Here is a 20,201-nt window from a genome sequence, read left to right on the forward strand (position 1 = left end):
ACATTCTAATCTCATCAGTCACTTGACTTAGTCCGTGGCTATGATGTATTACCGTGGTTACTTTAGTAAAAGCTTAATAAATACACATAATAATAGTAGGGCTTGTGCTCTCTTTTTATGACTTTGACGGCAATATTGGCGGTAGCATTGCTACTAACAGGTTTTCCCATGCCAAATAGGCTGATAACGAAAAGGAGAGGGACTAAGTAGAAGACCAAAACCCATCAATTAAAAATGGAGAATATATTAAAAATTTTGAAACGCTTGTCGCTTCCCGAGGATCGTCAGGGCGCCCCTGGAGCCACAGCTGAGGGCCACAGCATGCGGGACGGTGTCGATGGTGAGCTGCGAGATGTTCAGGCAGACCTCACTGATGAAACAGCTGGCTAGCAAGAACATCTGCGATAAACGGTAAGTAGGACTGATCTACATGTTAGAGAAGACCGAGCAATAAAGATCAAACAACAGGTTGATTTAGCGTGGAAAAAAGACGGCAAAGAAAATCAGTTAGAGAAAGCCGCGTCAAACGGTCAAGCAGGAGCAATTGATGTTCAGAAGTATAAGTAGAGCTTCAGCAACCAAAAAAACGACAAAAATGTACATACCATATGAACAGAGATGTTATGAGCCTTTATTTTTTGACAGAGAAATGTGAGCAAATCCGACAAATCACAAACGATCAATATCTGTAAAAAGACTGCTTTCGGCTGTTGAAATAGCTGCTATCAAAGTGGAAGTGGAACATCAGCTTCCTATTGATGAGCTCACCTTGAAAGATGTGTATAACGAAGACTTGATTGATGCTGAAGGCATAGGTGCTAGGGATAATGAACATCATGCACCGGATCCATTGGAACCACATCCGGATATTACTAACGATGATGTGGATACGAAAATCTTAGAAAAACTACATCACCTGGAAAGGAATTTTGGTCATGCTTTACTAGAGTTCAGATATGTAGAACCAACACTAAGGCATTCTCTGCCCAAAATGAACATCACAAATGATCTGCGTGCACTAATAGCACATCTCGACAACAAGATTTTACCTACGTATTTGAACGTAGCACAAACTGCGTTAGCGGTGCAAACTCTTGTAGACTGTGCAGCTGTGGTAACCGTTAGAACGTTGCGCCGAAAAACTAATCCTGCAAATGCAGTTTTTATCCCAGCAAGTAATCGAGATCCACCATGGGAGATCAGGATGGATCCAACCAGAACCAGAAAGCTGATGAACCATGTTACTAAAATCATCCAGCCTCGGCACATCAAGACATTAACACCAGCAATATTGGATGAAATTTTAGACTCTCAACGACAGAGACTTGATGTTCTTACTGCCAGGCTGCGTCGGTACAAGAAAAGTAATGCACGAAGGCAACAAAATCAAAACTTTCAGACAGATGAAAGAACGTTCTATCGTGAACTGAGAGTAAAGCCAAATAACCACCCAAACTACCGAAGTCCCTCAATTGGAAGATATGACTAACTACTGGCCGGGTGTTTGAGGAAAAATGAACAGATGCAATTTGGACACTGCGTGGTTCAAATTGGAGGAAGCAAGAGCAATCAATAGCCCTGAAATGCCTCTGACAGAATCACAACTTTGGATGTTTCAACAGTTTTGAAAAGGACAAGTAATTAGAAAGCTCCAGGTGCGGACATGGTGCCCAACTTCTGGGACAAGTACCTGATGAGTGTGCATCTTGCGTTGAAAAGGTGTTTTCAGAAGATAATTGAACACCCAGATCTGATACCAGGTTTTATGCTCCAAAGAACTACGTATATGATATCAAAAAAACCAGACGCTCAACATCCATCTGGGTTTCGACCGATAGCCTGTCTTCCAACCATTTATAAATGCCTTACAACTATTATTGCAGATAAGGTATATTTTCATTCCAACGAATGACATTGAGTCAATGGCTGCAGGCGAATCATATGAATATCTGGGTATTCTTGAACCTAAGGGTATTCAACATAACATAGTTAAGACAAACCTAACGACTGCCTTCACTACGAGACTCAGATTAATTATGAAGAGTTTTCTCAACTCAGCAAACAAAATCAGGGAGATCAATACATATGCCATCCCTGTCCTCACGTACTCCTTCGGGCTCATAAAATGGTCTAACACCGACCTTAAAAAGTTAAACAGAATTGTTTGCGTAGAAACGACGAAGCACCGAATGCACCACAGAAGTTCAGCGATTGAAAGGGTAGTTCTATCACGACATTTAGGGGGTACGGGCGTTGTAGATGTCCAAAAACTGTGTGAGTCACAAGTTATACAGTTCCGAGACTATTTTCACAGCAAACCAAATGTTGCGCTTTACAGCACCATCTGTCAAGCGGATCTTGAATACACGCCCTTAAATTTGTCCTCAGATGGGGCCTTGAATATCGGGGCAGAAACCACAGAGGAATTAGAAATACAATAGAGGCAAAAAGCCATCCACGGCGGGCACCCCTACACGTTAGATAAAAATGAAGTGGATAATGAGGCATCTAATATTTGGCTGAGAAAGGGTGTTCTATGTCCAGAGGCTGAAGCATTCGTCATTGCGATACAGGACAATGTTGTCAGCACCAAAAATTATAGTAAAGACGCGTTACGTCAAGACGTGGTTGACCGATGACGATTATGTGGAGATACCAACGAATCCATCGAGCACATTATTGATAGCTGTCGCGTAATGGCTCAGAGAGAATATACGCACAGTCATAATCATTTAGCGGGCATTATACATCAACAACTTGCCCTAAACCTAGGACTTTCAAAAGAATGGATGCCCTTTTATAGACACATTCCAATGCCCGCTTTAGAAAGCGAAGATTACATCTTGTATTGGGATGTTACTATTCAAACGGATCATTACATCCGGGTCAATCGACCTGGCATTATGATGCGAGAAAAAAAAGGTGGAAGAGTCTACATCATCGACATTCCTTGTCCGCTTAACCGAAATTTGCAATCAACCTATACAACCAAGATCCACAAGTATAGCGAGTTAAGGCATGGAGTAAAGAACATATGGAGGAATGTGAATCATGCATCTATTCATCCCATTGCGATTTCGGCCACAGGCAATGTGCAAGCAAGATGCACTGAACATCTTGAACATTTAGGAGTCAGTAGGGTATTGGCAGCAGCTCAGAAGGCGGTTTTATTAAACACCTGTCGCATTGTAAGAAACTTTCTTGATCATTAAATTATTCGAATTAACTTATAACATTCTAATCTCATCGGTCACTTGACTTAGTCCGTGGCTATGATGTATAACCAGGTTTACCCGAGTAAAAGTTTAATAAAATCACATAAACCATTTTAAGGGACTTCCAGTGCTTTTAATAATTTTCAGAGATTTTAATACTTTAATGGATCTCAAAGAATTGATTCGCAAGAAAAGTGAAGGATTTTGTAGGGTTTCAAATATTTAAAGAAATTTGAAAATATTTTTTGCAATTCCTTTTTAAATTCACCCTAAATTATTATTAATTTATCCTATATTCTTTTGAGTTCTTCTGCATTTTGAGGGTTTTGATCAAATATTTTTGTAATTTCCTTTAATTTTTTCCCAATTTATTTCAAACTTATTTTTGAATTTATTAAATTGTGATTGCTTAAAATGTAGAACTGTTTTATAGTCAAAGTTGTTAGTTTGGATAAGTTTGTTTTAGGAATGGTCAACTGAAGAACAAAATGTAAGTAAATGAAAATTGTAAAATTTACCATGTTTTTTATATTATATTTATTTTTGAAGATATTATCTTAGAACTATTCAACTTCTACGTTTCTCAATTTTCAAAAATTGTTGCGTATCAGATTCCTGAATTCAGAAAGTCCGCTTTTAATACTTTAAATTAGAAATTGTCTAGCTTTCATGTTTTGAATTTGAAAATATAAATGAGAAAGAAGCTTTTTCGGAGACTCAGGAAAAATCTAGTCAATTTTTGCAAGCGCAAAGTTAAAAAAACGGGCTGTCCTATAAAAAAATAGGTGAAGGAAATTTTCTAGCTACGTTTTGGAATATACGCCTTGATAAGCATTTTAATGTTTCTTGTGACAGTTTCTTAAAAATTCAATTACATTATTTTTAATGCTATTTTTATGATTAAAACGAAAACCAAGCGTTTTATCAAAAAATTATTTTAAAAATTTTGTTAGAGTTTCTCTGCTTGCAAAAATTTTGTGAATTCATTCTCTCGTACACAAATTCAATTTTTTAATTTTCATAAATGTTATTTTTTATGATTAAAACAAGTACGATGCAAAAAATCCAAAAATGATTGATAACGAATTTGTAGCTCCTTCTTGAAAGAACAATTTTTTTCTATTTATTTTTCTCGTGCTTTGTGCCGTTTTTCCAAAAAGTTAATGTTTTAATTTTTAATGTTATTTTTTACGATTAAAACAAAAAGGAAGTGTCCTATCGAAAAATGATTCATGGAAAATTTGTAGATCTCTTTTGAGTAAAATTTTTTTGGTAACTCATTTTTATCGTATTTGCACATTTAGACTACAAAATTGTTTTTTTTTTTTAATTTTTTAGTACCCTTTCTGGTATCTAAAATCCGAACCGTTAGTCAAAAAATTCTGTAAAGCAAACTCTATCGTTCTTTTCAATCTCTAACAACGTCTCGCAAAGCGCAAACTGGATATACTGTTTCCACTCAAAATTAATACCTTCTTATGATGACAAATGTAAAAATAATATTTAAAAAGTGTTTCTAAGCGAACATTTAGATATAATTTAGAGAAAATTTTTCAATAAAATTTTAAACATTTATAAAAATTTGTTTGTTCTACTTTCGGTGAAAAAATGTTATCTATTTATTTTTTCTTAGCTTGAAGCGTATGTCGGAAACTTTAAATTTTGTATTTTTAATGTTTTTTTTATAAATAAAACGGAAATTGCTTGTCCTATAGCAAAGTGATTAATCATAAATTTATAGATCTTTTTTGGGTGCACATCCGAGTCGAGATTTAGGCCCTACTGAATAAGGAATGATTTCAAGGTAGAAGTGATTTCAAGGTAATTTTGACCCTACTTTGATGCTAAAAATCAAAGTAGGGTCTGTACATAAGACAAATTAGACCCTCTTTTAAAGTTTAAACTACTACTGTAGGACTTGTGGCATCAAAGCAGGTTCTCTATAATCTCACACCAAAATTGATAAATAAAAATAAGAATTGTTATTTATCAGAAAAATATAAAATAATACTTGTGATAAAAATATCAAGGATATTCGAAATTATTTTTAGGCATATTATTAATAGAATTTTTTGATTATGACGCTAAAGCATAGTGCACTGAAAAATCCGCAAGTACTAAGAAACGAACCCGAGATCGTACTCACGCACTGAGTATTTACTAAGCGCCTAACGCCTAACCGATTCAGCTAACGGAACGCGTTAGGGCGTCTTCGATAAAAATCATTATCACTTGTCCATTAATTCAAGGTTCATAATCTTTTTAAATCCAAAACAATTAATTAAATAATTACTTTTAATTTACTTCCGTTTAATTTACGGTGTTTGAAAAGTTTAATATAAATTGATTCTGTTTTCAGAGGTATTCTACGTTATACGCTTCAAAAGAACTTGTGGCTACATATTTAAATTTAATTCTGTGTTATTTATTACTCAAATGAATACAACATCAAACTTGCTGATTTCAATGAAAATATGTTTTTATCTCTTTATTAGGGAAAGATTTTTTTTTAAAAAAAAGTCAATTATTTTTCATAAATTTGGCCGTTCTTATTCTTCAATAAATATGATAAAAAAAATTAAAGCAGTAAACATTTTCTCACGTAAAGAAATTATTTTTTCTCCTAAATCAAGTGGTAGACACGTAAATAGTAATATTTCTCTAAGAAAATGTTTAAGAAACTCTCAATAGTTATTATTTAGTAACAAAAATGACTGTACTATTGGAAAAGTCGTACTGCGTTCCTTGGAAAAAAATTATTTTCTCCATGAAATCATGTTGCAAATAATCTAACCGCAATACTCTTATAGAAATCTAATAACAATCAGTAAATTTAATTATAATTAATAAATATATATTTTAATATATTTTTATAATTTTTCATTTCATTCATTAAATTTGTTGTTAACGATAGAAAATATTGTATTCTTATAATTTGTTGTGATTCTCAATCACCTATATGACAGTTGAATACACACAATTTTATTCATTATTGATAAAAATGTTTATAATAACTTATTAATCGACAATATTTAGTAACTTTCCATGTAGAATATCATTCTCATATAAATTTTCAGCATTTTCAGTTAAGACCTAATATTTTGCTGTGATTAAGCATTTCAAAGAAGTATTGATTTATATATAAATAATTGATGACAATTAAGTTGAATCTTGAATTAAATATTTTTGTTAATAGAGTGTGCATTCAGTCATTAGGATGACCAATGAGTTTAATTAACATAAGTAAAAAATAATTTTTACTTCACTTTCATGAACTTTGAACATTGTAGGCTCAAAAGATTCAATGCAGGGTCAGTAGTGAAGGGGAGATTAGACAGCATCAAATTAGGGTCTTGAGTTATAAAAATATAGGCTCTAAAGATTTAAAGTAGCTTCAAAGAGGTGTTACAGCTTCAAAGTGGGCTCAATTTTTCGAAAACATCTAAAAAGTTCTTATGATAATCTTGTAGGGCTTTCAAAAATTAACTTTTTTCAACTTTTTTTATTTCGTGCTTTATTGAGCTCAAAATATTCGTTTACGTTTTTTCTTTGGGTTTTGTAAGTGCTATAACTCTAGTAATTTTTTTCTATCAAAAAAAGTTATTAAACGGAAATTTTCTTCTTTTCAAGTACTATGAATAAAGGTACAGATGATTTTTGAATCATGAAAAAAAGTGGTCTAAAATTTTCGTAAAACCCTGTTTTTTTTATTCGAAGGGTCTCGAAACGTGAACCTTTTCACAAAAACTGGGCGGGGAGGGGGGCAAATTGTACACAAGTCTAATACCTTGTCTGATGAGAATGTAAAAATGTATTAATTAGTCATGAATAATTTTTTGATAATTCTGTTTTTGGTTTTATCGTGAAAAAATAGAATTTAAAAGATAACAAAAATTGATTTTTAGTAACCCCACACAAGAACCGAAAAAGAAATTAAAAGACAAAAGTTGTAATGAGAATGTGCACACGCAGAGGGCAGATTTTTTGTTACCTTTAATGAAGTTTTTCACTATTAAAGCGGAAACTACGCATCTGATCAAAAAATGATTCATAACAAATTTTTAGATCTTTTTCATGTGCACAATTTTGGAAAAACTCATCTTTTACCGAATTTTGCATAGTTTGATTGAAAAATGTAATTTTTGATTTTCCATTATTTTTTATGCTGTCAAAATTTGAATTTTTGATTTTTTAAGAAACTTCAAAAGCTTGTTATAATAATCTCGTAAGGCATTCAATAAGCAACATTTTTCTTCTCTTGACTTCTACGCATCGTGCGTTATTTGGCTTAAAGTGGTCATTTACGTATGTTTTTTGGAATTTTGCAAATGCTATAACTCACGTAATTTTTGTTTTTTATGAAAAAAAAAATCACAAGAATAAATTGTTCGACTTTTTAAATACTATAAATATCCGTACAGAACATTTTTGAATTTTTAAAAAGTGGTCTCAAAAACATACAAAATGCGCTCACTTTTTAACTTTTTATCCAAAATGGCTGGCTAACGAACTTGGCCTTTAGATTAAAACACTAAAAGAGTGTAAAAGAGGCCAATCTAAGAGAATGATTTTTTTAAATTAATCGTGCTCATAGAAAGACTGACAGACATACAGACATACCGATATACAGGCATACATACATACAGATATACATACATACAGACAGATAGACACATTCGTAAAAACCTGCTTTTCGGATTCAGGGGATCTTAAAACGTGGACATTTTACAAAAACGAGGGGAGAAGGCAAATTTTACACAAATATAATACCTTCTCTGATGAGAATGTACAAAGTGGCACTTGACACTCTTAGCAGATATCCTACTAGAAAATAAAATTACAAGCAATAGTACTAGGCAAATAATGCAGCAGATTTACAAAAGGCAAAACCAGCAACATCACGAATAATTTGAAACTTCTAACATATTTGTATATTTTTTCCCCAGGTCGTTAGCGAGGTCCAAAACTAATCTAAAGAACAGCTTATTTTTGCGTCACTATTATTTCACGCTCATTTTTGCGTCACTCTTTGTAGATATTTTTTGGTGCGTAATTTTTGTTTTTCACATTTTTTTACATCTTACGTAAATTAGCCGCGAAATGTAATTTTTGATTTTTCATTATTTTTTTGTGACTAAAATTTGAATTTTCGATTTCACATACTTCATGTATAAAAAAAAGTTTTCAAACATTTTTAAAATGCTCTAACATTTTGAATTTTTATCGAAAATAGCTAGCTATCGAGCTCTCCCTTTCTTTGTATGCCTTAAAAACATGTGCCAAAACTTAATCCAATCTGTTCAGTCTTTCAAAATTAATAGTGCCTGCAGGATACAGTCAGACACGCATACCGACAGGCAAACACACAGTGATGCATATATACAGATACCTTTGTAAAAATCCTATTTCTGACTTAGAGGTTCTCAAAACGTGGAGTTTGATGAAAACCAACGAAGTAAAATTTAACATAAAACTATAATAACTTCTCATTGAGAATGAAAATGTATAAATGTATTGAACTAAGAGACTTTTTTCAGGATGTACGTCACTTAATTCAATTATTAATTACCAAATACCAGATCTGCGAGACCTCTTTCATATATGAACTCTGCACAGGAAAAGTCTGGGAAAATATCCTTAATTAGTTGTCGACTTTCGGGCGGGCCATCATTTTTATAAAGTTTTGTATACTTTCTATGAAGGCGTCATGCAACGTCATGGAAATATTAGAAAAAATCATGAAAGTTATTGAGTACAGTTAAGGAACAACAATCCTGAAAGTTTTATCAGGTCATGAAATGGTCATGAAAAAATTTTTCATATTTTCGAAGACTAGAATTGAATAAGTACGTGCTTCAGAAATGAGGAACTGGAATATTTGTCTGGGAAACACTCCTTGACTGGATGAAGACTCATTGCTTCAAAATTTCTTATATTTTCTAGCTTATTTAAAATGATTATGTGTGCAAATAAATTAACCTTTATACGCTTCACCAAAGAAATAAGTGCACTGTGCCGAAAGGTAATCTTCAAATTGTAGACGTCATGTTGATTATAGACCTTTCTTTACTTCGACGTAAGACGTGGCCTTTAGGACGAATCGCCAATGGCAGCCCCCGACAGGATAGAGTTGTGCGAGCGGCCCTCGAGCGGCCTTCGAGACCTACAATCGCCCCATCGTTAAATTGTGTTGACTACTAGTCGTGCACTGACTCTAAGCGGCCCACTGTGCTTCATGGCGGGCAGAACGGGATCTTTCACCTTTTTTTCTTTTTCTACATAGAAGCCTAATTTATGTGGTATGGCGCGCGGCATTAATCTGTTGACCTCATGCTTGGTATATGTTTCATTCGATGAACGAGGCAGGGGGGATTTTCATAATTTGTTTAATATCATTATTCTTCTATTGAGTGACCTTCCGATTTCATGGGCAATACAATGGTTTTCTCCCAATGTTTATTATCCTTGAAGGTTTCTGTCTGTTTTTAAGTTTCGGACGTTACCTCCTCATTGGATAGGGGACTTAGGTAGTGGTCTGAGGGTTTTGGCTGAACAGGTTCAACGCTTGGGTCGAGGCTGTTCAGTTTTTCCAACCAAGGTTGAGGCTAAAGTAGCTTTTGCGATAATTGAAAAAAATTTTAAAATCAAGTGTAAATTTTGAGACCATTTAGGAATTTGAGCTATTCCCTTTTTCAAATCTGTGTTTCTCTCTCTTTCGGTTCTTGTTAAGTGACTTTCCCGACTCGATTGTCTTCTGGAGTTGTGGGCAGAGACGAGTCGGATGACGTATTAATTCCGGTTACTTCTGGATCGATCTTTCTGTAAACAATCGTAGTCGTAGCTTCCGGAGGCTATATCTCTTCTTATTTTCCAAACAACCAGAACCTGTTTTTGGTACAAAGTACTTGTTGTTTCGACTGGGAGAAACATTATTTGGAATACAGTGAACAGGTATTTGAACGTTAGTAGTGATAGCGGTAACTTCTCTCGTGCTGTAAGTGGTCGACCCCAACTTGATCTGACATGATTCCTTCGTCTCCCCACGCCAGTCCGCGATTATGACGAGATATACCAAGCATGACAAACAAGCTTCTTGACTGTAATTGTTCTCAACGTTGAAAACATCCCGAGACAGGCTCTCAGGCATGACAAACATACTGCTGATGGTTTTTTTGCAGTGTTGCAAACGTCTCGAGACAGACTCTCAGACATGACAAATTTACTTACTGTGCGATTGTTCTCAATCTTGAAAACGTCTCGAGAAAGGCTCTCAGACATGTCAACCATACTGCAGATGCATTGTTTGCAATATTGCGAACGCCTCGAGACAGGCTCTCAGGCATGACAAACCTACTTTCAGACCATGAGATTGTTTGCAACATTGCAAAGGCTTCGAGACGGACTGTCAACCATGAAAAACATATTGATGGTAGATTATTTGCAACAGTGCAAACGCCTCGAGACAGGCTCTCAGACATGACAGGCATATTGATTATTGATTGCTTGCAACATGGAAATCGCCGTATTATAAATTCTCAGGCCAAGGTTGAGGCCAATACAGCTGTTACGATCATTGAAAATAATTAGAAATCAAGTGTAACTTTCGAGACTATTCAGGTATTTTAGCTATTCCATTTTTCAGATTTGTGTTTCTTCCTCTTTCGGTTCTTGTTGAGTGACTTTTCAGACTTGATCGTCTTCTGGTGTTGTGGGAAGTGACGAGTCGGATGAAAACCTTTTTTGGGTACAAAGTGCTTGCTGATTCGACTTAGGGTAACATTATTTGGATTACAGTACACAGGTATTTGGACGATAGTAGTGACACTGTTAATTTCTCTAGAACTTTATGTGGTCGACTTCAACCTGATCGGAAATGATTTCTTCGTTGCCCCACGCCAGTTCGCAATTTATAAGTACCAGATATACAACTATTGTGTAAACAATTTCTTTATTTATTTAACAGAATTCATTATTCTGATATAGAAATTAAAATAATTTTCGTATATTTGTTGTTAAAAATTATATTTCTTGTTAAAAATTCCATTTAAAATAACCATTATTTTAATAGAAATTAATGAAAATATTTACAAATTTATCTCAATCATTCCTTTATCTTTCAAGAGTGTACATGCAAGTAAGTTATTGCCTCGGTTTGAAATTTAGTTCACCAATCATTTATTGCTTTAATTTGGAAGATACATCAATTTCATTATAATAAATTGTTTATACGCTACAATTTAAAAACAGTACGTCACACGAAACTAGTGCAAAGGACAAAAAGTTTGATATTTCGTTACTAATTTATTTAATCTACAATCAAATTATTTAATTTAAAAATGAAATCATAATAATTTAATATTTATACCGAAATATTATCATGTGTCGTAGTTTTTTGTATTTATTTATTTATATTACACGTGTAATTGTCTAAAAAATGTCCATTGCATGGATTTTATGTAGAATTGAAGGTTATAATCAGTTTGTTTTGTATATTTCACAAATCTGAAAACATTATTTGAACAATTAAAACATAATTTCTAGCGTAAAATCATCCCTTCGATACAATATTTTTTTTTCATATTAAATTATATTTTTTAATTATTTAAACAAAAATTATTTAAACAATGTATTTAACTTCTTATCCAAAGTTATTCTTGCAACAAGTTGTCTAATTCGCATCCCTCAAGATTTAAATGACGTGAAAAATTGTATTTACTCCCTGCCTTATTCTTAGATAAAATTACTTCAACAAAGTGGATATTGCAATTCAGCCACAAAATACAAATTAATAGCATTTTGACTGTTCTCTGAAAACAGTCCATAGTTCCACCTCGTTAAAGCAGTTCTCGCTTTTCACTAAAATTTTGAAATCATAGCAAAGTTATTGCACGATTTTTTCTTGAACAAACAGTTGCAGGTTTTCAACATTTTTAGCGATAACTATTATTCTTAGTCTATTTCTGTTCGAAATAAATGAGCAGATCGTTAATACTTCATCACAAAGCGCTGAATGTAAGCAGATTATTTTTTTAAGTTCGCATTTCTGTACATAAAATATTGATGAAAATATGGATGTGCCTTAGAATAAAAAGTGTTTTTTTTTTTCTTTTTAAAAGCATTTACATAAAAGCCACCTTAACATTTGAAATTGTAATTAATCAATAAAAAGTTGTTTTAGCAATTAATAGAATCACCATTACTATAATACTTCTTTAAAAACTAAGTGCTGAAAGGTAGAAAATTACGAATATCTGAGTTACTGTTTCAAAAAAATTCACAACAATTCTTTTAGCAACGTCCTTAATTACTGTAAAAATTATTATTTTGATATAGAATTTAAAAAACATCTCATAAATTTTTTTAAAAATTGCTGTTTCTCTTCAGAAATTCTGTTCAAAATAATCATTCTTTAATAACAATTTATAAAAACTATTTTTAAATCTATAATTCTTATATCTTGTAAAAGTAAGTATTGCCTAAACTTCACATTTTTTCAGGGATAATTTTTTGTTAAATTTGGCAAATAGGTCGGTTTTATTATCATGAATTGTTTTCATATGTACAACTTAAAAACGTTGCACCTCACAAAAAATATTAAGCACGAAGTTTTATTTTTTTATGAATGTTTGAAGTCACGTGAATTCTCAGTTTGAGTGTGTGATGATAGCCTTGTCGCTTGAAAAAACCAGGGTGTGAGCAGCAGTGAATCGCGACAGATCGTTGTCCGATCTTTTCGGATCAGTCAAATGATTAACTCAATAAAGACTATAAATCTTACATATTACGAAAATGTCTATATAAACGAGTGAGTGATCTGTGTGTTTCTCAAAAATGGTCTTAGTCTGCCAAGTATTCTATACTAGAAATAATACTTGAACTATTCATTTTTTCTAGAGATTCTTCTCTGTCTATTCCTGATCTGGAAAAATTAAATATTTATAAACATAAACATTAAACAAATGGTCCTTTGAGCCGGATAGAAGATCGTGAAAAAACATTCAAAAGTGTAAGATTAATACAGAAAAGACCAAAGTGAGAAATTTTATTAAGTGAAAGCACAGGAACTAGGTGGAAAATATGACGGCTTGAGGACACATAGCAAGGATATAACCTGGTGACAACATCTTAGCACGTACTGTAAGGCAGTCGTCCTTCTCCAAACAGACTGTACTGTATTCTTGCATGCTGTCATTCTTCACTGGATCGGTCTTTCATTATTCTTCACGTGAAGGAAGAAATAACAGGTTTGCCAGCTGATATTTGGATGATTGCCAACACATTTAATTTTAGACTTCATCGATTTCTAACCTTCTCCAGCGGTAAGATGACAACTTTAATTTGCCCATAATGAGAGAGGCGCGTTCTGGCAAACAAAATAATAGTGATTCATACCGTAGTATTTCAGTGATGATTTATTGACATTTTATTGATAATTATGCTCTCGCACACTCAAATTTGCTCGCCTTGTCAGAGTACTTTAAAACTAAAGTAAATCAGTTCTTTTGTTTGCAAATTAAGACTTTTCAATGTTAGCTGAATTATCAGCAACTTTCAATTTAAATGCTCCTTTTGTTAAAATGGATCCATTATTCTCTAAGTTATCAAATATTTCTGAGGCTATTTTACGCACTGAAAACAATTGTAAGAAAATTGGAAAAGCCAATCTAACAGTGGCTACTATTAAATCACGGATAGAACTTCTTGACCAACGCTGGAAGAGTTGTGAAACCCTGCACCTGGAAATTAAAGCTGGAACTACGTCGGCTGAGCGTGAGAAATTGGAATATTTCACAAAGTCTAAGTATCTCGCTATTGATGATGCTCACCTCAATGCACGAGATTTTTTATATAATCAATTCGTCTTTCTTACTCCTGAGACTAAGGCTAATTAAAGTTTAAATCTGTCACAAATTATTCGCCATGATTCCTGGCCTGTTAAACTTCCTCAGATCACTTTACCGGAGTTTTCAGGAGACTACAAGGATTGGGAGAATTTTCGCGATCTATTTAATGCTTTAATAATTCAAAACGGTTCCTTGTCCAATGTAAAAAGATTACACTATTTCAAACTATCCTTAAAGGTCGCAGCTGAAGGTTTTTTAAGACATATTTCGATAACTGATGCTAACTTTATCTCCACTCGGGAGTCGCTAAAGACTAGATTTGACAACAAGAGAGCTTTAATCTCAACCCATTTACAAGCCCTTATCAATCTTCCTAATGTGTCGACTAATATTCTGGAAGACTTAAAAAACAGATGCGATAAAACAAATGAGTCTTTGGCGGCTCTCAAAAACCTTAAACGCTTAAAAAGCATTGGAGTGATTTACTTGTTTGTATAATGGTTGAAGAGTTTGATATTGGTACTCTCAAGGAATGGGAGATGCATTTTGGTTCTAGCACTGATTATTCTACTTATCAACAACTTGACTCATTTTTGGACACTCGCATACGTATTTTGGAGGCTATTAAAGCTTCAAAACCTGGTGCAAGTTCTCAAGAAAAGAGTGGGACTTCAAAACAATCGGGAGTTAAGAGCCACAATGCAACTTCTAGCTTAGAGTGTGTGCCTTTTTAGCTAATCACTTTTAATCACAATTGGCAGTTTCAGGTTCTCTCGCGTCACAATCAAATGATCTAGGAAATTCCACCGAGAAGGTGAGGGTGAATCATGTAGCGCTTAAAGAAGCAGACGATAAAGTTTCGTCTCATTTTCTGAATAACTGTCAAAATTTGTCGCGCTCAACCTTATTCGCTACGGCTGTTATTTCTTTTTAAATCGAAAATGGAAGAAGTCACAGATTTAGAGTTTTGCTGGACCAAAGATCTAAATGTTGTTTTATTACCGAGAGAGCAATGAAAATATTAAGTTCACGCTACAAAAAGGTTAAAGCAGTTGTATATGGGGTTGGATGAGTTAATATTGGTTCATCAACAAAATATAAATTAACATTCCAATAACAGCACATCAGGCTATTTCAACAGAAATGTTGCATGAAGACTTAACCAGGTTCTGGGATTTGGAGGATGTTCCCTTTAAAAATACTTTGACAGGTGACGAGATGTTTTGTGATGAGCATTTCCCCACGAATTACCAACGAACATGATACGCTTACCTCTCAAAAACGGTCCTCCCATAAAAATAGGTGCATCCTTGAAGAGAGCTAAGATCGTTTTGAATAAAGTACTTCGTCGTTATCAGAGAAATCGGAATATTTGTTACAATACTCCAGTTTCTTATCAGAATATGAAAACCTTGGACACATGGAACTTCTTCGAGAAAAGGAATTGGATAGTTTTTCACAAACTGTGTATTTGCCTCATCACCCTATCTTAAGAGAAAGTATTCCACTACTAAGTTGAGGGTTGTTTTGAACGCTTTCAGTTTACCTTACAATCATTCTTTCTTGAATTCTTATCTTCACATCGATCCCAAGATTCTCAATGATTTAATTTCAATCGTTATGAATTGGAGATCACATCGCTTTGTTTATATGGCTAATATTGAAAAAATGTCTAGACAAGTTCTGGTTGACCGACGGGATTGCGACTATCAAAGAATTGTCCGGATTTCTCCTGAAGAAAGGCTCGTCGCTTATAGACTTTTAACCGTTACTTACGGTACTGCCTGTGCTCCTTATTTGGCTAACAAAGTGGTTAAGCAGTTAGCTTATGATGAAGGAAATAGATTTCCTTTAGCCCAAACTATATTAGAAAAGAATATGTTCGTCGATGATGTTTTGTTTGGTGCAGATAGTCAGACTTAGGCTAAATAGGCGCGAACTCAAGTAACACTGTTATTAGAAGCTGGCGTTTCCATTTTCGAAAATGGGCCGCAAATGAACCCGAACTATTGTAAGAATGTCCCTCGGGCGAACACGAACGTGTTATCGAATTTCTGTTAGCGGAGGATGCTCAGCTGAAGGTTCTAGGTTTATCTTGGGATCCTGAGTCTGATTCATTCCTTTTTAAAGTCACTTCATCTTTAGTCGAAAATCCAACAAAACGGATTGTTCTTTCATTAATAGCCAAGTTGTATGATTCTATAGGTTGGATAACCCCAGTCATAATAGTGGCAAAAATTTTTATGCAGAAACTTTGGTTGCGTAAACTCGACTGGGACGACAGAGTACCTGATGATCCTGAAATTCAGTGGTTAAATTATCATGGTTCTCTGGAAAAGTTAGAAGCACTTGAAGTCCCCAGATGGACACGACATCTGCACACAAACTATGAATTCGAGCTTCATGGCTTTTCTGACGCTTTGTCAAAAGCTTATTCAGCTTCCGTTTACATTAGAATTCTTAGTGAAGATTTGAAGGAAGCTCATGTTTGCCTACTAATGGCTAAATCTAAAGTAGCTCCTGTTAAATATGTATCAATTCCTCGTTTGGAGTTGTGTGGAGCTGCGTTGCTAACTAAGACACTTAAGTTTGTCATGGAATCTGTGTCATTGGATAAAATACTTATTTACTGTCACACTGATTCTGTAACAGTTTTGGCTTGGCTAGGAAAATATCCTTCCAATTGGCCTGTGTTTGTTGCCAATAGAGTTTCCCTAATTCATGAGCTGGTACCGCACGTGAAATGGCGTTTGATTTCTACTAAAGATAATCCAGCCGACTGCGCTACTCGGTGACACACGCCCGAAAAATTGATAAGGCATTCCTCATGGTGGCAAGGCCCACCTTGGTTAACTTTACATTCCTCAAAATGGCCTGAATATCGCCACGCTGCCCCCTCGCAATCAAATTTAGAACAGCGGCCACTAGATAGTCATCATGTTTTGAGTGTGATCAAAAGTCCATTAAACTAGATGCTTAAATTCTCCTCTTGGCCAAGATTGCTTCGCATAACGGCCTATTGTAAAAGGTTTATTGATGCCTTTGTGTTCAAGCACTCAAAACCTGATAAGCCTAAACCCAAATTTTCAATTATTTCTCTTAATGCGATTAAAATCCAACAATCTTCATATTTTGAATTAAATTTGTCCAGGCAAATTCCTTTCCTAATGAGATAAAAGCTTTGAACGAAGAAGATAAGGTGGTTTCAAAAGACTCGCTATTAAAAAGTTTGAATCCACGTTTGAATTCCAACAATCTCTTAAGGTTAGGTGGCAAACTGCGGCATGCTCCTATCAGTTTTGATGAGAATCATCCTATCATTTTCCCGCAGCACCGCATAAGTGAGCATATCGCCACGCATGCACAAGTGAGAGAGCGGCTCTGTCTCAACAACTTATGGGGGACTTACCTGAATTGAGAGTAACCCCACATCGTCCATTCACACATTCTGGTGTGGACTATGCAGGGCAATTAAATGTTCGCTCTGCTTCCGGTTGTCGCAGAAAGAGTTACAAATCTTACGTTACGCTTTTTATACCCTTCTTACTCGTATAGAAGCTTGCCTCAATTCCCGTTCTATTGCCCCTCTTCCAAATGAACCTTAAGACTTTTCCTATCTTACACCTGGACATTTTCTGATTGGAGCCCCTTTTGACCAGCATTCCAGAACCCTCATTGGAATTTACTTAGGAAAATCGTTTAAATCGATGACAGTTAGTACAACAAATTTCAGAGATTTACTGGAGAAAATTGGCTGTTGATTATTTACAGTCTTTACAAAAACGCTACAAATGGTTCAACAAACAGCCAAATTTTGTGATCGGTGATATCGTTCTTGTGAAACATGATTCGCTACCGCCTCCTAGATGGTTGGTAGGCCGTATAATTAAATGCTACAAGGGTAAGGACGATTTAGTACGTTCTGTTCGCGTAAAAACTGCCGGTTCGAAATACGATCGTCCGATTACTCAGATTTGTTTTTTACCTGTCAGAGCGAAAGTAAATGAGCGAAATCTGAACAACTATTATTAATTAGATTAAAAACAAGATTATTCTGTAAACTTAGTGGATTATGGCGGGCGGCTAAGACTATTAAATTTTAGTTACATTTATACTATTTCTTTACGGCGGGCAGCATTTGCGTTGTTGATAAATATTCGATTAAGCACTTATTGTTTTTTTTCATCGTGCAGTTACTACTCACGAGGCGGGCGGTATGTTTAAAGTTGTAATGTTTCGTCTTTATGAGATTTTCTGCGATTGAAAATTATTCAATTTATCGACATCGCCTATTTCAAACCTATTTTCAGTTTCCTTATTATTTAAATGAATGTTTGGAGTCACGTGATTTCTCAGTTTGAGTGTGTGATGATAGCCTTGTCGCTTGAGAAAATCAGTGAGCGAACAGCAATAAATGGCGACAGATCGTTGTCCGATCTTTTCGGATTAGTAAAGTGATTAACTCAATAAAGACATTAAATCGTACATCATACACAAATGTCCATATAAACGAGTGAGTGATCTGTCAGGTTCTCAAAAATTTTCTTAGTCTGCTAAGTATTCTATACTGGAAATAAAACTTGAACTATTCATTATTTCTGACTATTCTTCTCTGTCTATTCCTAATCTGGCCAAATTAAATATTTATAAACTTAAATATTAAACAATAAGGTAGGTAGTTCGAATCCCCGTAGCGTGCATCCGTTTTCTTGAAGCGTTAAAATTGTGCGATTATTATGAGTAGTGATTGTGTGTGTTCATATGTTAAAATAAATATATAAATGATAGAAAGTAATATTACAAATTTAAAAAAGAATTTTTTTTTTATTTCCTTAAAATGTCTATCTTCACGTTCTATGAACCCTTTCTTGATTATATTCCAAATTTTAATGTCGTATTGTTAAACGGGTCGCAAATTTGTCAGTAGCTCTTCACAGACTTGGCTAATAGATACTTTGTTTTTTAAGTTTGGAACAGCTTCAGCGACTATGCTTGATGCAATCCAAGACGTCCTAGACTTTTTCAAGCATTAGTTGTATAATTTTCTGATGACGATATTTCGAAATTTTCAAGTACCTTTGGACCCATCCAAAAGTGACAGACTCGGTCTAGGAAAATTTTCAGCACTTTTTTCCGTGTGTATATTGTGTTATCTTATAGTGAAAAAAGATTAAACGTCCTATAAAATTATATCAGGTGCCGAAATTTTGAAGCATATTAAATATAACCAGTGATATATTGTCGCTTTTGTATTATGTTTCGTCTTGCAGATCTTACATTAAGTAGTTACGTATCCTAGACTGAAAGATTTATTTTATTCAGTTTCTATCAATGAAGGGTCCGCGGTCTAAACGTATTAACTGACTTTTTTCGTATTTTCTAGAACATTTTGTATATGCAGTTAATATTCCGCAAACGAAATTCCGTTTAGTTATTTTTTCATGGATTTTTGAAAATCGCGTTTGAATATCTAGAGCATAGGTCCGCAGTCTAAACATATTAACTGCTTATGGCGTCTTATAGAAAATCCATAATTTTTCTCACTTCGGGTACTTACACGTCATCTTCGATGTTGTCGTTTATAGGTCGGTGTAAAGACAGAGGGAAATGACGCTTTTAAATTACTAACACGCAGCAAATTTTTGCAATAAACTGTTTTAATATTTTGCAAACACATGAATATTCGGATAGCGATTCCAAACATTTTGACACATAAAACTTGCTCGCAGCTTGAAAAAAAAAACACAGGTACATGCGAGGCTGGAAAAAACAATAGAAACCCATCGGTAGACACTGCATTTAACAGGCTTAGACCGCTGAAACCCCTGTAGATAACATATGAATAGCTTTCGATTGCCATATATATAAAGTTCAATTTTGATTCATATGTTATTAAACTAACTTGTATTATTTTTCTCTAGTAAATGAAAAAAACATTTTACAGTTTAAACAAATATTGAAAATTGCAAAAATAACAACAATTTTCCTTCGTCGTGTAAAGTTTCTGAAATGTCAGTGCACATATTTAGACCGGTCCTTTAAATATACGAGGGTAGTTCAATAAGTCCTTAGAATGACCAACATATGGCGCGCGAATCGCTCCAAATAATCTGTTTTCAGTCAGCACCACTCCCGACTAGAT

Source organism: Belonocnema kinseyi, chromosome 4 (assembly GCF_010883055.1).
Source record: "Belonocnema kinseyi isolate 2016_QV_RU_SX_M_011 chromosome 4, B_treatae_v1, whole genome shotgun sequence".
NCBI lineage: Eukaryota > Metazoa > Arthropoda > Insecta > Hymenoptera > Cynipidae > Belonocnema > Belonocnema kinseyi.